The sequence below is a fragment of the Phacochoerus africanus genome, chromosome 8 (assembly GCF_016906955.1).
Source record: "Phacochoerus africanus isolate WHEZ1 chromosome 8, ROS_Pafr_v1, whole genome shotgun sequence".
Taxonomy (NCBI): Eukaryota; Metazoa; Chordata; class Mammalia; order Artiodactyla; family Suidae; genus Phacochoerus; species Phacochoerus africanus.
The window spans coordinates 79086572-79112065 of record NC_062551.1 but is presented as its reverse complement, the minus strand read 5'-3'; the positions used below and the strand labels follow the sequence as shown (position 1 = coordinate 79112065).

General features: G+C 53.2%; 1 protein-coding gene across 2 annotated transcripts in view; it reads left to right on the top strand.

Annotated features, from left to right (window-relative positions):
• The window catches only part of ECE1 (endothelin converting enzyme 1), a 121943-nt gene that overhangs the window by 1300 nt on the left and 95149 nt on the right, over nucleotides 1-25494 (top strand). The window lies entirely within an intron of this gene.

The following is a 25494-nucleotide window of genomic DNA, read 5'->3' as shown; positions in this document are numbered from 1 at the left end:
CCTCCAAGCCAGTCCTCTTTTCTCTCCCCACAGGCGGCTGCCTCCCCTGCACCACTTGCCTCAATAATAATGAAATAATGGCTTGACTCCACCCCCAAAGGTGCCTAGAGACCATCTTGGATCCAACCTGCCCTTTGATCAGGAACCTTTCCCCTGGATTGGACAGTTTAAGTGACGCAGGTCACTCACGCCTTGTGGACTGGCCCTTGATTTAAGGGTTCAGTATATGGACAGTAAAAAGGGGTGACTTTGAGGTCATATCATCCATTCTGCCTCCAAGCCCACCCTGACCTAAGTCGCTCAGAAAGAGAACTTTATCCTCCTTAAAAACCAGTAAAGAAAGAGAGGTCACCTTGCCTTGGTGACACCGTTCAGAACCATACAACCTGAGAAGCCTCCCAGCCTGTCAGGAAGACCTCAGCTTGGGCATCAAACAGATGTGCGTTTGAATTCTGGTTCCACTGCGTCCCCAGAGGGACAAATGACATTATCACTTTGGCGTATCTGTTTCCTAATCTGTGAGGTGAGATGGCAGGGCTTCTCTTACAGGAATGAGATAATCCAGTGAGAGCGCTTTACTTAAATTCAGCTTAGTTTTCTTTCTTGTACAACCTTGAGCTTCAGTTGGGAAGCCCTGCCTGATATCTTACATTTTCGCTAAGTTTGGAAGAAGGGTTACAGTTTATCATGTTGTGGGGAGAAGAAGGGGGGATACTTAGAGAATCATTTATTTGTTCATCATTCAGCAAAGATTTGTTGAACACATCCTGTGTGCCAGGCCCTGTCTAGGGAGCAAGAAACCCTCATAAACACTGTGTTAAGATAGCTTCCTCCAGTCCATAAATGTCCACATAATCCTCAGACTAGGTGGCATGTCCTGGAGGGGCAGAGCTGCCCTGCCAGGCCAGGGCTCCCTTCTGGTTGGAGAGGTGAAAGAAAGCTTCACTGAGTAGGGGGCATCTGAACTGGCAAGAGCATCCCAGGTGGGGGAACCTGGGTGAGCAGAGGACCAGAGGTGTGGGACTACAGGAAACATTCTTGGAAAGGCCAGGTGCTGGCCTGGCACTGGGGCAGCAGAGAGCCGGGAGAGGAGAGAGAGCTGGCAAGGGGTCTTGCTGGCTCAGGTGGGTTGGAGGCTCAGACAGACGGGGAGCCAAGCCACTGTGGCGCTTTGGTCCAGGGTGTGTGGGTGGGGTGGGGTCTGACGTCAGGCCTCATTGGCTCCTGTCATTTTGGTTTATTCCAAGCACTGGTCCCTGCGCTCATTCCTGAGGTGGGGGATTCGGGGCTGTGCGAGTGTTTATTCCTTGGATCTCCTGCTCCGTGGGTTTTAAACAATTCAGCGTTCCCGCCATCGCTGCCAAGTTTCCCCAGGCCCCTGGGTCCCTAATGGGGTTCCTTTGGAGAACGTGTGGGCTGTTTCCTGTTGTCCTGGCTCCATCTCCCTGATGGGCCCCAGCTCCCCACCCAGGTCTCTAACCCCTTGGCAGGGAGTCAGCGCTGTTCTCCAAGGCCTCCAGTGGACCGCCCCCCCTCCCCCCCGCCACCACAGGGCAGGCTTGGGTGACAGTTCTGAGGAGGCTTTTTATATTTCCTGTCTCTGCTTGTCCCCATACTGCCCAGCAGCAGGCACAGAGAGGTGAAGGAGACTGCCTAAGGTCACACAGCAAGGTAGTACTGAGCAGGCACAAACCTCCTGGATGTTTAGAGGGTTAATACCAGACAGACAGACAGGTTGGGGGATAGAGGCCCAACCCAGGGTTTCCAGCCGGCTCTTGTGGCCCCTTGAGAATGTTCTGTTACATTCTAAGCTAGGGGCTGAGCTCAGAAACCCAGGTGAGGGCTGGGTATTGCCTTTAAGTGGCTAAGTTGTAGACAGAGTCCAGCTTCTAGGTGTGAACACTGGGTGTAGCACCAAGTCACTGTGTGCCTTTGGGTCAGTCATTCTTTCTCTCTGCACCTCCTATTGTACCACATGGGGCAGATCTGCTTCTTTTCAGGGTAGCTGGACAGTACAATCTAGAATACCATGTGGAAATGCTTTACGAATGACCAAGAACTTGAGGGAACCTATTAACTGAAAATGGGAAGCCCGCCAGGGGCCCCCTGAACCAGGTGGTATGGGGTTCCCGGAGCACAGGCGTGCCCTTCCCTGAGTGGCCAGAGCCCGTGCTGGTAGCTGGGTTATTGCGAAGAGTTTGGGTCAACAGGCTCGCTGTTAACTTCTGTTAAAGAATAAATACGGTGTTTCCCAGACAGAATTGGAGAGAAGGGGCCCTGCCGGGGGCGGGGCAGGACTCCAGGAGCGAGAGGGCTGCAGGTGGGCCCAGCAGAAGGTTTCAGGCATGAGCCGGGACCAAAGTCCACGCTGATGTCAGTGGTGACAGTGAGGGAGGAACCACCAGCAGCCAATGTTTGTGACTTTTCCTTCCTCTCAACTTCTTCTTTTCTGACGAGGTGAGCCCCCCTGCCCTGGCCAGAGAGCTCCCTTCATTCGTTCACTCGCCAAGCAGGCCTGCCGAGCAGAGGGCCAGGTGCTGGGGCTGCGGGCTGCGTGAAGGAGACGGGAAGGTCTGTCTTCCACAGTCTAGTCTGCCAGACAGGCAGGTAGGGAGCCGGAAGTGACAGGAGTGATTTCTGTTACCAAGGAGACGCACCAGCTGCTGTGAAGCCGACAGGGCCACCTGGCCTGGGGATCGGAAACGGCTCCTTGAGGATGTGACACTAAGGTTGTGGCCTAAAGAATGAAGGGAACCAGGAAGGCCACTCTGGGCAGAGGGAGCAGTGAGTGCGAGATGGGACAGAGCTCGGAAGTTCATCGTCTCTTGACTTGGAAGTGGGTGCTTGGGAGGTGCCCGGGGGAGACGCACACACAGAGGCCCATGTTAAAGAGGTGGGGCTCCTAAGATCCTACGGGCAGTGGGGAGCCACTCAGGAGTTCAGAGCGAGGGGAGTGACGTGGTCGGGTGGCATCTTGAGATGATGACCCCGGCTGCTTTGTGGAGGATGGGTAGGACGGGTGAGGCTGGAGGCTGGGAACCGGGTTAGGAGGCTGCTGGGGTGGCCCTGGAAGAGATGACAGTGGTCTGGACACTGGCCGCTGCCCGATCCATCCCACACCACATGCCCCTCGTGCTGCCCAGAATGGGCAGAGAGGAGGGAGTGGGGGCCCCAGAGGTCCGCCAGAGCCCCCTGCCCTGTGGACATTAACCTTCCTCTTCTCCTGCTTTCATGCAAATAACCACAGGGGCTCCTGGCCTCCGGGAACTTTGGTCTACTAGAGGAGAAAGGCAGAGTGTCCAGACAGCTCTGAAACAAGCTGGAAAATGGGGATGCAGCTCCAGAGTCCCCCTGGCTGTGGGGGTGTGTCAGGGAAGTCTTCCCAGAAGAGGTGGCATTTGAGCTGCTTCCTATGGCAGCAGTTGGTGGAATGGAATGCTTCTTGGGGCCAAGCTTTGGAGAGATGACAAGGAGGTATTCCTCTGTCCTTAAGGAGTTAAGAGTCCGGGGGCAGAGTTTTTCTGGTTTTTTTGTTTGTTTTGTTTTGTTTTTTTGTCTTTCTGCCATCTCCAGGGCTGCTCCCGTGGCATATGGAGGTTCCCAGGCTAGGGGTCCATTCAGAGCTGTAGCCGCCGGCCTACGCCAGAGCCACAGCAACGCGGGATCTGAGCTGAGTCTGCAACCCACACCACAGCTCATGGCAACGCCGGATCCTCAACCCACTGAGCAAGGCCAGGGATTGAACCCGCAACCTCACGGTTCCTAGTCGGATTTGTTAACCACTGCACCACGACGGAAACTCCAAAGGGGGCAGAGTTTAATGAAAAACCAACGCTAACTGAACCCCACTGCTAGAGAGTGATGCTGGGAGTCTAGGGCCTGCGGGTTCTGCCTTGTCACCCATGGCCCTGTGGGTTGGGGTGCCTGGGATAGCCACAGGCTTCAGGATGGCTCCCTCCTCCCACAGGGCTCCTGGAGAGGGGTTCCTGAGGGGGAGATGTAAACAGAGAAACAAGTTTCTAGAGACCGTTCAGGAAATTAGCTGAGGGAGGATTCAACTTTAGGGCCAGAGACAGGGAAGTGGGCCTGGCTGCTAGATCTTCTTAAAACCTTGGACTGCTTGCGCTAAAAGGGCATTTATCATCATCGAATTCAATATCCCCACTTTATTTTATTTTAATTTTTATTTTTACAGCTGTACCTGCGGCATATGGAGGTTCTCAGGCTAGGGTCCAATCAGAGCTGCAGCTGCTGGCCTACACCACAGCCCCAGCAACTGCAGATCTGAGCCACATTTGTGACCTATGCGCAGCTTGTGGCAAGGCCAGATCCTTAACCCACTGCACGAGGCCAGGGATCAAATCTGCATCCTCACCGACACTATGTCAGGTTCTTAACCCGATGAGTCACAATGGGAACTCCTCAACATTCCCCATTTTATAGGCGGGAAGACTGAGGGACAGAATGAGCCTCTGTCATGTGCCTGGCACTTTTTGATTGTCACACCAACCGAAGGAAGGAGGTTGACCCCCCTCACAGGGCCGGGAAAGCTGGGGCTCAGTGACCACTTTGGGAATTAGCAACTGGAACTGGGCAGCGGCCTCCTGATTCCTCAAGGTGCTGGCTTCAGTCCCAAGCTGCCACTCAGTTTAGCAGAAACTGCCTTCCTGGGAAAGCCCCCTGGGGACAGGGATGGGGCTCTTGGGCAGTGGCCAGAGGCTTCGGGAGCTGATTGGGGCAGGACACTGGCCAGACTAAAATGTTGATTACCTCTCGCCTTTGCACAGCCCATGACAGTCAAGTCCTTTCCTCCCGACTCCGCAGCTGCAGCTGTCTGTCCCACTGCCAGTCAGGGCAGAGCTAGGACTTAAACCCAGCCCCATGCCCCGCCCCCAGCCCCCCATCACCCGGGCTTCCAGCATTGCCCCCGGGGCCCCTGTCCCAGGTCTCTAGTGGCCCCCTGACCGGAGATAACCCAGGCTTCCTGACCACAAGCCCCTGCGAGTGTGAGGAGCAGCCGCTGGCACACCAGCCTCCTCTTCCCGCGCCCCTCCCCACAAGCTGCCTCCTTGTGGGGGGGAGTGGGCAGCAGCCAGGAGGCGTAGGATTACAGTGTAAACACCGTCCGGTCAATGTTTACCTCCGCCTGGGACCAGAGCCTCTGTGCCCTGCCGGCCTCCCTCCCACGTGGCCGTCCAGGTCCACACGGCCTGTGCCGGCCTCCGATCTGGTCACTGGAGGCAAGGCCAAGGCTGGGGATCCAGCTTCCAGCCCATCTCTGTTGCTCGCTTTTTGGGGGCCCCTGAGCAAGACACTCTCTCTTCCTGGGCCTTCTTTTTACCCCCTGTAAAGTGACCTGGCCGGAGCACCCCGCCTCAAGGGGCCTTTTCAGCAGTGACATGTAGGGTTACTTGGCTTCAGGGCACGGGCGTGAAGCTGGCCAGAGTGGGGCTCGAGTCCCAGCTCAGCCACCTCCTCGCTGTGAGACGGCGGGCCAGTCAGCCGCTTCCAGCCTTGGTTTTTCCATCCGTGAAGTGAGATCCCAGCACAGCTCGGGGAGGGTCACCGGGGAGGCCGAGTGCGCCGACCAACGGCGGCGCTTTTGGCACAGGCTTAGCGCTGGGTAAGGGATGGTGGTGGCAGTGGCGGCTGTTATTCCAAACAAACATTTTGTGATTCTCTGAATCCAGACACTGGGTTGCGTCACTTGGGAACTGGAGCCAAGGGTGGGAACTCTAACCTTAAACCTCCCTGGTGCCCTGGGGGCCGCCGGCTGGGCTGGGGGAGCCCAAGGGTTGGTTGAAAAGGCCCCCTCAGCGAGCGCCACACACCAACAGCTGCCCAGCCTCTGGGGCTCCTTTTGGGCAGAGGTCCAGGGCTGAAACGACCTCAGAGATTTGTGGCCGTGAGAGGGTGGGGAGGGGTTGGGGGAGAGGGTGCATTTCCAAAACAGCTCTTTCACAGAAGCTCACAGGAGCTGTCCCCTCCAGCCCCGGAGAGGAAGGGGTGTGGGGCAGGGCCTGGCAACCTCAGGGTGTGGGCAGGGGTGGGGTGGCAGTGAGATGGGGGCTTCCTGGCAGCAGGAGTGGGCCCTGGAGACCAGTGGGCCCAGGTTGAAGCCTGGCTGCATCACTTTCTCTTCTGTCACTTTGGACAGCCTATCACCTCCTTGAACTTCGTTTTCCTCACCTCTCATATGGAGATGCCGGGGCCCGTTTTGTGCAGTAGCTGGAAGAGTCTGATCAGATGCCGTTTTGGAGGAACCCAGCTCGGTCCTGGCACATGTAGGGGGCTCAGCTGACACCAGCTCCTTTGATTATCACGGTCACGAGAACCGCAGGCCGGTCCTGGTTCTGCTAGTCTGGGTGCTTCCCTGAGGGCAAGTGCACGTTTTTGAATGCTGTGGTATAATTTACATAAGATGCGCATAGCTTGTACAGCTCAGAATTTGCACGTGTGCACACCTACATAACCTCCGCCTAGATCAGAACACAGAACCTTTTCACTGCCCCAGAAAGTTCCTGTGCACCCCCTTCCATCAGTCCCCCTGCCCCAGGCGGCCCCTGTCCTCCTTTCTGTACTCTAGTTTTGCCTGGTTTTGAATTTTATCTGATGACTTCATAGGTATATTTGCTTGGGTCTGGTTTCTTTCAGCTTCTGTCAGCATTGCCTGTTTTTAGCTCTTCTGTGCTATTGCCCATATTTGTGCCCTGAGGCTCTGTTGCACCCCGCTGGGTCGATGGGCATGGAAATGTCTGTGGATGACATTGGAGTCATTCCAGTTTGGGCGGCGGTGAGGTTCCCCCATGTCTCTCTCTGAATGTAAGCGCTTTGCGCGGGTCCTAGGAGTGGAACTGCTGGGTCGGAGGCTTGATGTGTTTATTAACTGTCCTAGAAGCAGCCACACGGTTCTGCAGGAGGACTGTGCACCTCTTTGCCGAGGGGCCCAAAGGCCTGACCTGGAGGACTTCCTCGATGAAGGTTTTTGGAAAGATGGGTGGAATTTAAGTCCTTCTCTGTCTTAATGCTTCGGATCCACATTGTCCTTGCTGCTTCTGCCTTCAGGGCCTGGCAGCTCCAGGCAGGGGCTCTGCCTAGACCCTGAGCTTTGTCTAGGTGCCTGTCATTTCTCAGGACAGGGAAGGGGTCCTGGCCCTGGAGACCCCAGGCCATGAGGCTCTCCTGCAGATTGGCTGTGTGACCTTAGGCAAGTCCCTGCCTCTCCCTGGTTCTCAGTTTCTGCTTCTGCAAGACATTGTGTGGGTTGAAGGTTTCCACAGCTCCCCGGTTTCTGGTGGACTCCCCTCATTTGGGAGCCGTCTGCTTCCAGTTGCTCTGTGCTTCTCCACTGGTGAGCCCCAGCCGTCCCATACCTCCAAGGAAGGACCATTTGGGAAAGTGGGTAGGCTCACCATTCTTGGTACCCTCCCTAAGCACCTCATTGCGAGTCAGTCCTCCCTGGATGAGAGCGCCCCCCCCCCCCCCGCCCCCGAGCAGGCCCCTGGCCCCGGGAGCCCCACTCGCCGAGGCTTCCCAGAGGTAACAGGGCAGAGTTAGGTCTGAATCCTGCCGCTTCTGTGCTCTGTGACCTTGGGCAAGTCACTCCACCTCTCTGAGCTCCTGCATCCTCATCCTTAGGGTTATAAAGACGGAACGAGGTTGTGTATCATTGTGGGAACAGAAGCAGATGGGGCAGCAGAATCCCTGCCCTTAAAGACTCCATTCTAGGGGAGGGAGCCAGAGACTAAACCCAACAACCAGAAAGAGCACGTCAAAGGAAAGGAAAGAAAACGGTGACGTGCTGTGAAGTAGGGAGGGGGGTCTCTAGGTGGTCAGGGTAGGCCATGTGAGCCGAGACCCAAGGGATGAGGAGGGAGCAAGCGGGCAAAGATGGAGGAGAGGGTTCCAAACAGAAGGAACAGCATGTGCAAAGGACCTGAGGCAGGGAAGAGGGATTTGGCACGTTACAAATGGTGGGAAGGCCGATGTGGCTGGGCAGAGGGAGCGAGAGGGAAGTGGGTAGGAAGAGATGGGCATGGAGGGACCAGGTCATGCAGGGCCGTGTCAGGCAGGAGGGAAAGTTAGCATTTCATTTTCCAACTAGGAACCATGAGGTTGTGGCTTCAATCCCTGGCCTTACTCTGTGGGTTCAGGATCTGGTGTTGCCGTGAGCTGTGGTGTAGGTCACAGACACGGCTCAGATCTGGCGTTGCTGTGGCCATGTGGCCATGGTGTAGACTGGCAGCTGTAGTTCTGATTAGACCCCTAGCCTGGGAACCTCCGTATGCTGCGGGCGCGGCCCTAGAAAGCAAAGCAAAAAAAAAAAAAAAGGAGTGTTGGGGAGGAGCCACTGTGGGGCTCCAAGTAGGGGATGACTCTGTCCTTGGTTTCTATTTTAGAAGGGCCCTGGCTGCTGTGTGGGGAATGGCCTGTAGGGGGCAGGAGTGAGGCAGGGAGACCAGCGTCTGGGGAGCAGTGAGAGTGGTCCTCGGAACTTTCACCTGTCCTGACGGGAAGGAGGCTTCTGTGACCTGGATGTGGGATTGTAGCAGCTACTTCAGAGGATGGGGGAGAGAGCGAGGGGGCATCCCAGGGGCTGCAGGATGCTCCTGACAGCAGAGTATGTCTGCACAATTTGCCTTTGGAGCCAGATAGACCTGTCTTTAAACCTCCATTTGTACGCAGCCTTCCAGGGTGAGCAGGGGAGTCTCCCAAAGTGACCACTTTCCCATCACCCCGGGCCCTGAGGGCCCTGGGAAATGGAGCCAGCAGGGCACGGAGCCAGAGCCTGCCTCCCCGACTTCCGCACACCCTGCCGAGAAGGGAGGCAGAGGAAGCCATGGCCTCAAGGGCACTCCTGGCCCCTCTGCCCCCTGGGCTGCTGCTCCCATGGCCTGGCTCCAGGAAATCCTGTGGCTTTGTGGTTCCTGGGTGTCCCGGGCCGCGCGGAGGCAGGAGGCAGCCACGGGAAAGCGGTACTTCTTTCTCTGCTACCAAGTGGGTGGTTACTCTGTATTCTGCTGGCTTCCAGAGATGGTGGGTGGGGCGGGGGCAGGGCACTGGAGTTCACAGAGTGTCAGAAGATCTGAGTGGCAATGGAACTTCACCGTCACCTGAACCACCCTCTTTGAGGAAGTGGGGGAGACAAAGGCCCCGAAAGAGAAAGAGGCTTATCTGAGGCCACAAAACACATTATAGAAGCAGGACTTAGACCCCGACCTCCCGGACTCCTCCTCCAGTGCTCCTTCTGGTTAAGCTGTGGGTCTCAGAGCCAGACAGACCTACCTGATTCTAGTCCCAGTTCTGCCATGTAATCCTCACTGGGTGAATCTGGGGCCAAGGACAGTTTCTGAGCCTCGGTTTTCTCCCCTGTGGAATGGAATGGTCCTACTTCCTTTCTCAGGGTGCAGTTTTGAAGGGTGGTTGAAATGATTTGTGTAAAGGATGGTGCACACAGTAGGTCCTCAGTGATGGGAGCTATGATTAATGTAGTGATAATAGTGATACTCCTATTGCTGTTCTGAGCCTCACGAGCTGGAGGGATTGGCTGCGTGCTCGGCTCTGCTTTTGCTGTTTTCTGGTTCTGGAGAACATAGTTAGGCTGGGGAGGTGAGCAAATTCTCATCGTCAGCCCGTCTCACTGCTGGTTTATTTTACTTCCCCATATAACTGGGAGACCCTTTAACAAGGCCCTTAATTACCACCACTACCCCAACACCCCCCCACGCACACCCCCACCCACCCCCACACACGCATGTGTGCAAGGCTTAGGTGGGCTGGAGCTATTCTGTCTGCTTGCAGTCTGTATAGGGAGCAGACAAGCACTAAATGCAGGCTTAGGATGGAAACCCAGGCTCCCACCTACTGCACCAGGTCCCAACCACAACTCACTGATTCCCATTTGGGCAGTGTGGCCTTGGGGTCAAGAGCAGGGGCCATGGGATCAACTTGAACTTGAACCCTGGCTCTGCCACTTATTCGTTGTAAAGTACCTTTAAGCAGGTAAGTTTTCCTCTCTGAGCCTTAGATTTCCCACCCGTGGAGTGGGGATAACAGCCCTCTTAAGGATGTTTGCTTACATTAAACGGAAGAAGATGTACTCCAGCATGTGTGGTGCATATTCAGCGATCTAAGAGGTGTGCGTCACCAGTTTCAACACTGACCTATGTCCCTAACCCGTTAGCCTGTTCCTCTTTCCATAGCTATTCTCAGAAATGTCCTGGCCCATCCCCCATCCATCCATCATGCATGCTCACCGCCTCCTTCCCTCCCCACCCCGACTGCCTTCTTTCAGGCTACAGGTCCCTTTGGATGGAATTTCTCCCTTTCTTGTCTCCTGCCCTGACACAGATCAAGAGCTGGGGCCAGCCTGCCTGGGTTTGAATCCCAGCTCTGAATCCCAGCATTTACTTGAGCCTCCTCAGGCCAGTCCCTTAATTTTTTTTTTTTTTTTTAGGACCACACCTGTGGCATATGGAGGTCCCCAGGCTAGGCGTTGAATCGGAGCTATAGCTGCTGGCCTACGCCACAGCCACAGCAATGCCAGATCCTTTACCCCTTGAGCGAGGTCAGGGATCAAACCCGCGTCCTCATGGATACATGGTTCAGGTTTGTTACCACTGGGCCACAACGGGAACTCCAGAATAGAGGCCTTTAGAGGGGAGAGGAAGAGGACTCAGAAAGCTGAAAAAGTTGAAATTCAAACTGAACCAACATTTGCTGAATACATCTTCTAAGCCAGGTATGGGGTATCTCTGCCCTTGAGGAACTCTCAGGCTCGTGGAAAGATGGACAAATCAATACCCAACAGGTCAAAGGCAGCAGCCTTTAAAGGCTGGAGAAATGGACGACTTCCTTTACCCAGGGGGGTAATATTTTGAATTGGGTCCTGAAGGATGAGTAGGAGTTCACTAGCCATACAGAGCCAGCAGTTGGCAAAGGCAGAATTTAAACCTGAATAGTCTATCTCCAGGGTCTGTATTCTCACGCTTGGCCTCACTGCCCTGTGAGATCTGGCCTTGGGAGAGGCGATTCTTCTGGTCCTGGGCCCCTCGGTGCAGCCCTTGGACAACTGTCTAGCCATTTCCCATCCAACCCCTGCTTCTGTCCTTGGACACCCTGCTACCCACCCCTTCTGCAAGGGTGGTGGGTGGTGGACCAGCCTTCATGGAGAGTCTCTGCCCTCTCTAGATGGCCTGGAGTCCCCTCTCTAGATGGCCTGGAGTCCTGGGACGGACACACAGACTCCACCTCCATGCATCTGTGACAGCAGAGGAGGCATGAGGAGACAGTGAAGGATTTCCTGTGTTGTTTTTCAGTTCTTCCCGCCTCCCCGCCCCCCACCCCCAGCACCTAAACTGTGCTTTGCCTAAGGCACATCCCCAGATCATTCCAGCAGCTCCTGACAGGTAGAGGTTGGTGGTCACCATTTTAAATTTGCAGAAAGCAACTAAGAGTGGTTGAGCTGCATGCCCAGGGTCACACAGTTTAGCAAGTAGAGAGTCCAGGATTGCCTCTTAATGTGTCTAGCTCCAAGGCCTGTGTTTCTGTTTTTAAGCCTTGAGGAAGCAGACCAGTTTGTGATAGGTCTGTGCTTTTCTTTCTTTTTTTTTCTTTTTTCTTTTGGTCTTTTTATCTTTTTTAGGGCAACACGGTAGCATATGGAGATTCCCAGGCTAGGGGTCTAATTGGAGCTGTAGCCACCAGCCTATACCAGTGGCACAGCAACACCAGATCCAAGCCTCGTCTGCGACCTACACCACAGCTCATGGCAACACTGGATCCTTAACCCACTGAGCAAGGCCAGGGATCGAACCCACAACCTCATGGTTCCTAGTCGGATTTGTTTCCACTGCACCATGATCGGAACTCCACCTGTGCTTTTCTAATGACAGATACTCTTCACCCTTATTCCAGACAACTCCTAGGCTTCTAACCGGGGCCCTAGGAGTGGCAGGTTAGTGGTAACAATAGGATTGAGTTGATTGCAGTGCTTCTCAAACTTAAGCATGCAGGTCAGTCACCAGGGCTTTCAGTTACGAAACATGTTAAGTTTTAGTAAGTTAGGAGTAGGGTACAGGAGCCTACATTTCCAGCAAATTTCCTGATTCTCATGCTGGTAGCTTGCAGATCAGTTTGGAAATCCTGACTTCTTGCACGTCTGCTCTGGGCCCAGCCCTGTTCTGGGCCTTTTGTTTGGTCATTTCAGCCATCAGAAGATTGCTTGAGGGGGGCAAATGGATGCAAAAGAAGGTGAGGAGTCTTGAAAGGGGCTTCTGCTGGTCAGAATGAAGACATTTGTAACCAGCATGTCTAAAGTGTTCATTTCATCTTCAGACTAATCAGCTGAGGAAACTGAGGCTCAGAGAGGTTCTGTGACTTGCCCAAGGCCTAGCAGCTCATAATAGCAGAGCTGGAGTTAGAACCCCTCCGTCAGCTGCTGCTGCCTGTATTCTTCTCAGTCCCTCCTCGCACCGTCTCTTCTGCACAGTCTCACACACAGACTCTTAGAGACACAGAATCCAAGTCAGTGTGGGGAGGTTGGTGGTAGTGTTTCCTATCATATATTGAGCAACTACTGTGTGCCACGCACAGGGTGTAGAATGTTGAACACACAGAAATGATCTTGGGTATTGCACAGATTTCTGAATTTTTATTTTTTTATTTTTTTGGCTTTTTAGGGCCACACCTGTGGCATATGGAAGTTCCCAGGCTAGGGGTCAAATCAGACCTGGAGCCCACTAGCCTATGTCACAGCCACAGCCACAAGAACACAGGATCCGAGCCCCATCTTCGACCTACACCACAGCTCATGGCAGTGCTGGATCCTTAATCTGTTGAATGTGGCCAGGGATCGAACCAGCATCCTCATGGATACTAGTTGGGTTCATTAACTGCTGAGCCACAAAGGGAACTCCCCACAGATTTCTGATTTTGAGCAGGGTACTGAGAAGTCCGTCTCAGGCAGGGGCTGGGGGACAAGCAGTGAAAGAGAAGGTTATCTCTCAGAAAGAAACATTTGAGAAGAAATCTGAAGATGGGGTTAAGCATTAGCCAGGTAAAAAGAAAGATTCAAGGCTATGAGAACGGCATGTGCAAATGTCCTGTGGTGGATGACCTATAGCATGTTCAGTGTAGCTGGAGTAGAGAGGGAAAGTGACCCAAGGTGAGGCTGAGGGGTCGCCAGGGGCCGGACCCCTTGGGGCTCTGTGGACCAGGTGAGAGACTTGGACTTTTTGGACTTGATCCCAAGAGCAGTGGAAAGAGTAAAGCCACAAGTGTGTGTGCGCGTGTGTGTGTGTGCGTTCATTTTCAATTCAGTAAACTTTAATCTTTCTTTTCTTCTGTGCCAAAAGACCAGATTTAAGCCTACAAAGGAAGAAAAGGCAGACATCCATAGCTCACCAGGTGTAGGATATGAAACTAAGCAGGGCCCTGTGTCCCCCATTTTTTGTTTTTAGGAAATGGGCCTCATTCAGCCTCCATGGCCTTCCGGAGTTCCAAGGGGCAGGTTCAGACACTTGCTGATCTTGGAGGGGAGGGGATGCAGAGACAAGAGGTCAAGAAACTATAGTGCAGCCTTGGGGCAGGGTCCTGGTTCCCCCTCAGAGGGTTTACATAATGATGTAGGTATCTTATATGCCTAAAAGAAAAAGTTATATTCCTTATGCTTCTTTGCTTTTTTTTTTTTTTTTTTTAGGGCTGCATCCTTGGCATGTGGACGTTTCCAGGCTAGGGGTTGAATCAGAGCTACAGCTGCCAGCCTCCACCACAGCTCATGGCAATGCTGGATCCTTAACCCACTGAGCGAGGCAGGGATCAAACCCGCCTCCTCCTGGATGCTAGTCAGATTCATTGCTGCTGCGCCACAATGGGAGCTTCTCCTTTTGCTTCTTTTTTAGAAATTAACAAATCAGAAATGAATATTTCAAAACCGAACGGCTTGCAGCCTTCCTTGTGCTTCTCCCTCATTTAATTGCACCCTAAACACAATCACCTGTAAGCTAAAGATTAGGCACTCTGAGCACAGTTGCCTGTGAGATAAAGATGATAAGCACAAGTTGTTTTTCAGGAACTTTCCTAGTTCTAATCTCTGGTCAATACGTCCTTTTTACAAGTATTGTTATTCTAGGAAAAGTCAAGGTGTCATAACCCAGAAGACTACCACCAGGATCACCAGCTTCGATGACTAAGAGTCCCCAAAAGAGGAGCATGCATGTCTGTCCCAACCCTGATTCTTATCTGAAACCCTGTTTTTCTCCGTTTAGACTCTAAAACTCTCTGCGGTTCTTCTCCAAGGGGGGCGCAGTCTTTAAGGCACTAGCCTGCTGGGGCCGCCTTTGCCTGGCAAAGCAATAAAAGCTATTTTTTTCCTCCTTCACCCAAAACTCTGTCTCTGTGTTTCTCTTCAGCAGCGGTGGACAGAGACTGAGTTTTGGCAACAGGGTCCCCTGGCCCAGGACGGGGTGCTGGCAGGGAGATGGTAGGACCTGAAGTGCCTTATTAACCTCTCCCTGGCTGCCGAGTGGAGATGGACTTGGGTCAGGGGGCAGGAGTGGAGCTGGGAGACGGTGGTCCAGCCCGGGCCCACAGTTGTGGTGAGGAAGAGGCAGGCAGAGATCCTGAGGGCTTGGGGGTCTCTTGGGGTGGGGCAAGAGATCCAGCCTGTGGCTTTGACAGGTAAGAAGAGAGCCCAGAAAGGTGTGTGAGCCACTCTGGGTCAGGGTCACACAGCTCGTTACTGACTCAGGGCTCAGGTTCCTGGTAGCTGCTTTTGCAGCATCCTTCTTCCAGGCCTTCTGGTGGCTGTGACCCCCCCCCCCCAACTCCCCCGTTGTGGGGTCTCTTGGCTTCAGGGGATAGGGAGGCTTTATGAGCACAGATTCTGTCTCTGAAGTATCTGTTGGGGGAGGGTGGCGCTCTGATCTCTGAATTCTTTCTCTGTGACCTCTGCACCCTCCCCAGGCTTTGAAGGAGGCCACATAAGTGGGGCTGGAGCCCTGTGCCCACACAGCTCCTCACTGGGCAGGGCTGGGGGCCTTCCAAGGATCCGAGGAGGAGAGAAAGGAGACACGGGGCCAAAGCCTGGGCCTCTGCCAATAGGGTCTCCCCAGAAATAAGAGACACCCCCTGATCCAAACGTCTTGAACTGGAAACTACTGGCTGCCATTTAGGATTCCCCCACCCTACTCCATCCCCGTTAACTCTCGGGTAAATAAAACCTCTGTTGTCAATTAAATTAATTTCTAGCTCTGCAGGGCTCTCCCCACTCCCTCACTCTGGTCTAAACCATCCCCTCCCAGGATCCCAAAAAGGCACACCTCCCCCGTCATCAACCTCACTCCCTCCATGCCGGAGCCCCCATTGTCCTCTTTGGGGTTCAGGTCCCTGTTTCTCCAGAGCCCACTCTCCCCTCAGGACCCTTCTCCTGGCCCCTGGACCTTGGATCCAGATCTGATCTTTCTCTCTGGGGACTGGGTCCCCCACTCTCCTGGAGATGAGGCACATACACACCTACACCCCCCCCACACACACACCCCAGGGACTGGATCCTTCTCACTCTGACATTGTAGGTGCCCAAGAAATGTGTTCTTGAGTTCCCCTCGTGCCTTAGCAGGTTAAGGACCTGACATTGTCTCTGTGAGGATGCAGATTTGATCCCTGGCCTGGCTCAATGGGTTAAGTATCCGGCGTTGCCATGAGCGGTGGTATAGGTCACAGATGCAGCTCGGATCTGGCGTTGCTGTGCCTGTGGTGTAGGAGTTATAATTCCAGTTTGACCCCTAGCCTGGGAACTTCCATATGCTGCAGGTACAGACATAAAAAAAAAAGTCTTCTTTTCCTCCTGTCACCCCTTTTCCCAGCCCCCCACCTAGTGGCCCTTCCTGAGCCCCTCTCTGCCACATGAATATTTTCGCTCAGGGAACCATGTGCTCTGTGGCAACCAAGCCTGGGAAGCAGCTCCTGTTAACTCAGAACATTGGCCGGAAGAAAGATGAGGGCAGAGAAGGGACAGGGAAAATGCTCGGCGCTACCAGCTCAGCCCCCTGGTCCTAATGTCCTGTGGGTCAGGGTGAAGCAAGTTTGGGACGAGACAGAGAAACTCCCCTTCCCATAGCATAGGCTGGAGCTCAGTTGTGGAAATCATTGCACTGGCAGGAGATGGCCAGCAGGTTTGGGAATGAGGTAGGCTGGTGTAAGAGCCACAGAGGCTTCTTCAAGAAAGAAGCCAGGATTTCCTGAGCCTCTGGCTGCCATCAGGAGGACAGTACCCTGATCCCTAGTGTCGGTGCAGTTCTTTGTGACACCTGTTCTGTTTGTCCTCGTACCTGTGTGGTCCACGGAGCGGGAGGTGGGAGCCACAGCGTAGTGAGCATTGACTTTGAGCTGGCCCCGTGGCAAACAGCACGTGAGTGGACTCGTTTCATCAGAGTCAGTCTCTAAAGAGGTGGGCCCTATGGGTAGTTCCCACTGTGGCTCAGCAAGTTAAGAACCTGACTAGTATCCATGAGGATGCAGGTTCGACTCCTGGCCTCACTCAGCGGGTTAGGAACCATGATTGCTGAAAGCTGTGGTATAGGTTACAGATGTGGCTCTGATCTAGCATTGTTGCGGCTGTGGTGTAGGCCAGCAGCTGCAGCTCTGATTCAACCCTTAGCCTGGGAACTTCCATATACCTCAGACACAGCCCTAAAAAAATATATAACTGAATGAATGAATGAGTGAGTGAATGAAAGAAAAAGAAAGAAAGAAGAGAGGTGGGTCCTATTGTGCCCCCATTTAACAGATGAGGAAGCTGAGGCCTGGGAGACAAGGTGACTTGGCCAAGGCTACACCTCTTAGAGCCAGTAACTCCAAAGTCAAGAGTGTTTTGTAGGCTCCTCTGGAGCATCTGACTTCAGGGCTGAGTCTGGGTGGGCTTATGGCTCAGAGGGGCTTTAAGCAGTGAAGGGAGAGGAGGCCAGCTGAGGAGGATGAGAAATTGCTTGGGAACCCCAACTGGAGGTCTCTGGAGAGAAGCAGGTGGTCCCCTTTGGGGAAGAGTCAGGCAGCAGGTTTCAAGCTGGATGAGGGACTGGCACTGTTCTGTCCTCTGGGTACCCACATCAGGTACCCACATTGTTTAAGGAATTATTACTTCTCTGCCCCGGAGCAAAAGCCCTGGAGGGCAGAGACCCTGGCTGTCTGGACCCCCTGCTCTCAGCTGGAATAGGGGAGGGGCTGGGGTGGGGAACAAGCTTTCTGTGCCAGGTGGATAGGCCTGCAGCCAGTGCCTGGTTCAGATTATCATTCTCTAAGTGTCGATGCCAGCTAACAGAGAAAGAGAATTCGACGTATAAAACCACACTTGGCCACTGGCTCCATCCCCGTCTGAGTGTAAAGTGTTTCTCTGAAGGACAAAACCTGGAGCAAAATGTGAGGGAGCATTTCTGCCCTTGATCCCAGATGCCGACATTGAAGAGGGTTTTTTTTCCCTTCTTTGGTGATTTGTGAGTTTTCTTGCTCGTCCCCAGGTGCCAGTGAGTCAGCCGTAAAGCTCATTCAGGAAAGTCCAGAGGAATTTTTCTTCTCTATCAGGTTCCATTTGGGCAGTGCCGGGTGACACCCAGTGACACGCTCAAGGTTGGGTGAGGAAAGCCAGGCACCCTCCGCAGCCCCTTGTCTCCGCCACCTCCGCCTGCATTTGTCCCCGCTTCCTGGGGCCCAGAGCCCTGTCAGGCAGCGCAGGCAGGCAGATCAGTGCCCTGAGGGCTCTTCCAGCCTGACTCAGCCCAGCCCTGGCCCTCTCTGGGGGAACATGAGTCATTTCTTCAACTCTGAAATGTTTCTCTTTATGTGAAGAGAAGGGAAAAGGCGTGGGGGTGGGAGAGCCCAGCTTGGTTCCCTCCAGGCTTGTTTCTCAGCCATGAAGCCTGCCCTGGCCGTGGCAGGAGGGATCCCAGGGCAACTCTTGGATGCGGCAGCCAGTCCCAGTGTCCCAGTTGAGCCAGTAAACCGCAGCTCAGACAGCGATCAGGAGCACTGCGCTGAGCTGAGCACTTAGGAACTCCCTCCCCTGCACCAAGCCTGATCCCTCACCCCTTTCTCTGCCCACCCAGTGCCCTCAGGGGGCATGCCAGTCTTTCTACCCCTTAACGGCTCTTTAACCTGTTCAAGTTAAGAAGGTATATGGGGCAGGGGGGCTCCCATTGTGGCTCAGTGTGTTAAGAACATGACTAGGATCCATGAGGATATGGGTTCGATCCCTGGCCTCACTCAGTGGGTTAAGGATCCAGCGTTGCCACAAGCTTCGGCGTGGGTTGCAGATGTGGCTCGGATCTGACATCACTGTGGCTGTGGTGTAGGCCCGCAGCTGCAGCTCTGATTCAACCCCTAGCCTGGAAACTTCACGTGCCACAGGTACGGCCCTAAAAAGACCAACCAACAAACAAACAATAAGGTATGTGTGGGCTAGGGGTGCAGTGAAGCCCTGTTGATTGCCGTGACTCTTCAGAGGATTTGGAAATCTGGCTTCAGCAAGGGAGAGAGGTGGGATGGAGTCCAGCAATGAGTGATGTCTGCCGGAGCCTGGGGACAGGGGTGCAGGGTGGAGGGGTGTTCCTGGTCGCCTTCCTTGCAGAGGAACTGAAGGGCCAGGTTTCGCTCTTAGGCTCTCCCCCAGTTTCCCTGTTGTGTCCTAGGTCACCTTAAGTAAGTCGTGTTACCTCTTTTAGACTCACTTTTCTCATCTGTAAAGCAGCGAATGATTACCTCCCCCAGTTGTGAAAAATAAATGACAAAGCGTCTGCAAAGCTGCCTCCTTTCCTTTCCGTCTTTACTCAGTGTCTCTCAGAGAGGCCTTCCCACCCTGCTGAAAATTGTCCCCTCCCTGCTTGTTGATTTTGTCCCCCTCCCTGCTTGCTGATTTTCTCCATCGCGCTCCCTACAATCTAACACACTCCCCATTTTCTTTACTCATTTTATTTTCTCTATCTCTTCGCATTAACCTATGAGGCTGTCTGTGCGTCTTGTTCCCTGGTTTAGCCACCTGGAACAGTGCACCCATGGCCACAGAGTAGGCACATAAATATTTGTACAAAGAACGAGTACGTGAGAAAAATAAATGAAACAATGAATGAAGACATGTGAGCCCCGGGCAGAGTGTGTAGCCAGCTCGTCTGCCCAGGGGCCACTTCCCCCATCTCCAGATGCGTTATTCTGACCGCCCAGTCCTTTCTCCCCCGCTCTCTCCAGGTCAGCTTGTCTACTTTTTTTTTTTTTGAGGGGGATTGCTGCAGGTGCAGCATATGGAGGGTCCCAGGCTAGGGGGTCCAATTGGAGCTATAGCTGCCGGCCTACACCACAGCCACAGCAACACTGGATCCTTAACCCACTGAGCAAGGCCAGGGATCAAACCCGCATCCTCATGGATACTAGTTGGGTTTGTTACAGCTGAGCCACGACAGGAACTCTCTGGCTTGTCCACACTTTTGAGGCTTCATGCTTTTTTTTAGTATTTGAGCATTTCATCCCAGGGCACAAGACCGCCGTGGGAAATACAGTGGGGGACTTTTCTAGTAAAATTAAAAGGTACTGTTTTGGAGTAGAATGCAGTATTGGCATGCATTTTTAAGATTTTTTTTTTTTTAAATGACGCTTCAGCAAAGGCTTTTCGCTGTATTTTCAGACCTCCCTGGCTGCAGGTTCACTCTCTGGGAACCTTTGGGAAAATGTGAGGAGGCTTGGTTGGGAATGAACCCAATCTCAAAGCCCAACATCCTGCTTTCCCACCTGAGCCTGTCAGAGATTTTAGCGGACATGGCGTGATTTCCACCAGGGCATGGATCCCAGGCCCAGGGGCCCAGGCTGGCTCCCCTTCTTGACACGCCCCCCCATCCTCTTCCTCTTTCTCAGGAGAGTCAGTCCCTGGGGTCCAGAATCCAGAAACCCTCTTTTTAAAAATAAGCATTTTATTTTGGAATAACATTAGGTTTACAGAATAGTTACAAAGATGAGAGAGTTCCTATGTGGCCTCACCCAGTTGCCCCTCGTGATTGCAGCTCACGTGGCCATGGCACGTTTGTCAAAACGAAGACGCCATCATCGGAAGTTCCCAAGTAGCACAGCAGGTTAAGGATCTGGCATTGCTGCAGCTGTGGTGCAGGTTGCAACTGCTCCGAGGGTTTGATCCCTGGCCCAGGAACTTCCACATGCTGCAGGTGCAGACAAAATTAAAAAAAAAAAAAAAAAAAAGAGCCATCATTGGTTCATCATAGTTAATTAAGTCCACACTCTATTTGGATTTCATCAGTTTTTACACTCCTGTCTTTTCTGTCCCAGAATCCCATCTAGGACACCACAGGACCATTAGTTGTCCTGTGTCCTTAGCCTCCTTTGGTCTGTGACGTCATTTAGTCTGCCTGAGCATCAGTCTCCTTGTCTGTAAAATGGGCACAGACCACCCACTTTGCAGGGTTGCTGGATGGATATAATGAAATAAACATAAAGCACTTTACCCCACTGTGGTGCATGGTTGGGGGCCTAATGCATGTCTGGTTTCTTCCCCTCAACCCCCATCACCTGCAGGCTGCGAAAGACATTAACAAGCCCTGTCCACCGCTCTTGGCTCATGGTCCTTCCCCTTTCCCCTTCCATCTCAGGAGCCCCTGGTGTTATCCCTGCGGGCCACCACTGCCCTGCAGAGTGGAAGCTGATGCCTGAGCATCCCTCCCAACCCAGACCCACCTTCTGCTCTGACCAGCAAGACACTAGGATCCCTACAGCCCACCTCTCTCTGAGTCCTGCAGGGACCAGTGAACTACAGCAAAGCCTGCCGATGCATTTGGCTTGCTCTGGGGTTAGGGGCTCCAGATGTGGAAGGACTGCTCCTGTTCTGATAACTCAGGGACCTACCCAGCCCTGCCCGCCTGCCCGCTTGCCCTCAGAGCACCACCTCTCTGCTCTGTGGCCAGCGTGTCTCAAGTACTCTGCTGTAGATGCCCTGCAGTCGTTACCTCGCTTAAGCTGCAGGCAGTCGTACAGGGCACGAATTGGTGTCGCCTTTTCACACATGAGGAATCTGAAGCCCAGGGAGGTGGTGGAAAAACCCCAGGTTCTCATAGCTTGTTGGTGGCAGAGATGGACCTTGGAGGTCAAGGACACTGGGAGGGTCCTTTCAGGTGAACATCCAGTGCCTCTGGATGCAGGCACTCTTGGCATTTTGAGAGGCAGCTTTTATTATTTTGCAGAATTATCCCACACAAAACAGGAAGTTAACAACTGTGGCCTCCAGGATTAAATGCTAATACTTCCCAGTCATTTGACAACCCAAAATGCTCCCACATATATATGAAAACACCTCAGAAGGGCAAAACTGACCCAGAGTGTGACCTGGGGATAATTCAATTAAAGGTGTGGTAATATTGGAGTTCCCTGGTGGCTCAGTGGGTTAAGGATCCAGTGCTTTCACTGCTGTGACGTGGGTTCGATCCCTGGCCCTGGAATTTCTGTATGCCATTGGTGCAGGCAAACAACAACAACAACAACAAAACAAAACACCAAAAAACAGTATGATAATATTAATAGCAGCTGATATTATCAAGGGCCTAATATGGGCTAAGTGCTTAATCTTGTATTTTCATTTAATCTTATCAGCTGTAGGTACCATTAATAGGCCCATTTTACAGATGAGGAAATTGAAGATCAAAAAGATTAAGTGATTTGCCCACATCACTCAGTTAAGTAATGGTAGAGGCAGAATTTGAACTCGTGCTTCTGTTTTGAAGAGAAGGCCCAGAAAAGGCAAGGGATATGTTCAAGGTCACATGGCCAGTGAACATCAGGGATGGGCTTAAACTCAGGACTTGCAGAGCAGTGCTCTTTTCTTTTCATTCCACCTGATACTTAGAAGGATGAGCCAAGCCGCATGGGCTAGCACCTGGCAAGAGAAGTCCCTGGCTGTAGCCACTGCTGTCCCCTCCACTGTGACACCTTTGCTGTGTTTGCCTGCATCCCCTTTCTCTCCCTCCATCACCCCTAACCTTGTGCCCTTGGGCTGGGCCCTTCAAACCCCTCCTCTAGCCTCAGTTTCTCTCTGCAGTCTTGGAAATATCCTTATCTTTAGTGGAGCAGAACAGTTTAGAGAATCAGGTGACAAAACTAGTGTGAAGAGTTCCCTGGTGGCTTAGTGGGTTAAGTATTCAGCGTCACTGCTGTAGTGCGGATTTGATCTTGGCCTGGGAATGAATGCTGCTGGCACAACCAAGAATAAAAGTTAAAAAGAAACAAACAAAACCCAAAGCGACTGTGATGAAAGTGCTCGTTTGATGTCAGGCAGCTCCTACAGGCTCAGGAAATATTTTCTAACTCTGAACCCCATCGTCCTTCCCAGCTCCATTCTCTGAATTATCCTTCTTCCTCTGACTGTGCTATCCATCTCTGAGGGGTTTTTTTGTCCTCACCTGGCTAGGTATCTAGGCCAGCTTCTGACTCCCAAGCCTAGAACATCATCACTTCCCTGTCTCCTGTGCCAATAGTTGGCACTGTCATTTTCATCACAGGGCCTGGGGCCTTGAGGTGGAGCACATGGGAGGAGGGGTCCTGGAACAATCCCAGCTTGTGCCTTCGGCCTGCCCTTTGCACTGGCTGGGTGAGAAAGGCTGACTGGTCCTCTGCCCTCAGAGCAGCCTCTGGGGTTTCCATGGCAACTGCACAGCCAGGATCCCTTGGCTTCTGCTGGGCAAAGGGCCACCAGTCATGGAAAGGAAGCATCTGTTAGGAGGCCAGAGGTAGGCAGCGCTGACCTGCGCTAACTTCTTAGGGAGGGAAGTAGCACTCAGCCCAGGGAGGCTGTGGGATCTCCTGGTTCCATCCACACACATTCCTGTCCCCAGTCTGCCTCACTCGGAAGCCGCCCCTGACTTCTCTCTGAGCCTCAGTTTCCTCATCTGTAAAATGGGCATGTAATGCTGATCTCAGAAGTCATCCAGCGGCCCAACGTGAGCCAGGTGGGGACAGTGGTCAGCGAGCCTGGGGAAACTGTCCGGGGAGCCTCAGCCAGAGGAGGTGGGCAGCGGGCCTGGACCATCAGACAACTCTGCTTCATTAGGACTCGGGATCCAGACAGATCTGCCCCTTCCAAGCAGTGTGGTCTTGAGGAAACACCCTTCTTTCTTCGCACCTCGGTTTCTCCTCCTCTAAAATGAAAAGCGGGAGTTCGCCCAGCGGAAACGAATCTGATGAGTATCCATGAGGATGCGGTTTGATCCCTGGCCCCACTCAGTGGGTTAAGGATCCAGCGTCGCCGTGAGCTGTGGTGTAGTGTAAGTCGAAGATGTGGCTCGGATCCCTTGTGGCCATGGCTCTGGTGTAGCCCGGCAGCTACAGCTCCAATTTGACCCCTAGCCTGGGAACCTCCATATGCCACAGGTGTGGCCCTAAAAAGACAAAGAATTCCTCCTATGTGACAGGATTGCTGGGAAAACGGAATAAAGTATATGCGGTATGCAAGCCTGGTACATACAGGAGGTGCTCATTCAGTGCTGATTACCTGTGAAGGCACAGGCCAGCCACAGCCACACAGGGAAGGGTATATCCTGTGATCAGTCCTGTGTGCAAGACCCCCGTCCTGCGCAAGGCTGCTGGCGGCCCCCATGATGTGCTCCTCCCTCAGGGAATTCCTCTTGGGTTACTCACACCGACTTCCCCAGGAAGGCCGAGCCCCTCTCTGTAAGTGTCCCCAGCCCGTTATCTGGCCTTCCCCAAAGGCCCTTATCACGTTCTGGTTTGTGTTAGGTTGTTTGTGTCCTGTCTTATCTCCGCCAGGGGACGGGCAGCCTGTTGAGTCAGAGTGGCTGAGTGTTTGTGTCCCCAGCTCTGCCACTGATGGGCTGTGGGATACTAGGCAAGTTCCTTGATCTCTTGGAACCTAGGTTTTCTCTTCTGTAAAATGGGGATGATAATGCCTTCAGCACAGGGCGGCCAGAAAGATCACATGAGAAAATGTCCCACAGTGTGTCACGTGGGGTAGATGCTGAGTCAGCAGCAGCCCCTCCCCGCCTTTTCTGAACCAGGGGCCCAGCAGCAGAGGGATCCTGCAGGCCCTGACCCAGGACCAGGGAAGAACATGACAGATGATCAAGTCACCACCAGGCAATGGGCAGGGGTGGCCGCACAGCTGAGTCCCAGGCTGCTGGAAGTAGTTCCCTGTACCCCCATGACCTAGAGGAGCTGGGCTCCAGGAAGCCTCCCTAGAATGAAGGGTGGCAGTGAAGATACAGATAAGGTGCCGGCAGGGACGTGGGTGAGTGTGGAGGTGAGGGGCTTAGGCTCTGAGGAGTTCCCATCATGGCTCAGCAATAACAAACCTGACTAGTATCCACAAGGATGTGGGTTCGATCCCTGACCTCGCTCACTGGGTTAAGGATCTGGCATTTCTTGGAGCTGTGGTATAGGTCGCAGAGGTGGCTCAGCTTCGGCGTTGCTGTGGCGGTGGTATAGGCCAGCAGCTGCAGCTCTGATTCCACCCCTAGCCTGGGAACTTTCATATGCCACGGGTGCAGCCCTAAAAAGCAAAAAAAGCAAAACAAACAAAAAAAAAAGAGTGCAGTTTCTGGGAGTTCTCATGTGGCGCAGCAGGGTAAGGATCTGGCATTGTCACTGCAGTGGCTTGGGTCACTGCCATGGCACAGGTTCAGTCCCTGGCCTGCAAATTTCCACGTGCTGTGGTCACAGCCAGGAAAAGGCGGGGTGGGGGGAGACTACAGGCTCTGGATCAAGCACACACTTCCTCCACCTCGCAAGGGCTGTGCAACCCCATATAAGTGACTTGACCTCTCTGGGTCTCAGCTCTCCTCTTGTGAAACAGGACAATGATGCACCTCAACTCCTAGGGTTGCTTTGTGGAGGCGTTGAAATGATGTGTGGAACACAATTTTGGCCAGGAATTTCCTATTATTTATTTTTAAGTAGTCCGCTCAAGGGCCCACCAGCTGCTTAGCCAAACCCTTCAATTACCCACAAAAAGTTTCAAAAACCTTATTTTTCCAGTACCTTCCGTGAACCAGGCACTATGCTTTGTGCCTATATCATGTTACCCCGTTTAATCATCACTGTCACCTGTTGCCCCCATTTTTTTATAATGATTTTTATTTTTTCCATTATATTCTTTTTTTCTCACACTATCATGCTCCATCATAAGTGACTAGACGTAGTTCCCAGTGCTATACTGCAGGATCTCATTGCTTATCCATTCCAAAGGCAATAATTTGCATCTATTAACCCCAAATTCCCAGTCCATCCCGCTCCCGCCCCCTCCCTCTTGTTGTTGCCCCCATTTTGTAGATGAGGCAACTGAGGCTCTGAGAAGCTGGGCCACCTGTCCAAGCCCACACGGCCCTTGTCTACTGGAGCCCGGCCCTCGCTCGCTTTGTCCCTGTGCTGGAGATGGTCCTGGACTGGGTTAGGGTATCTTGCCAGGTATCAGCGGATGCAGCAAACCCCTAACATAATCTGTGG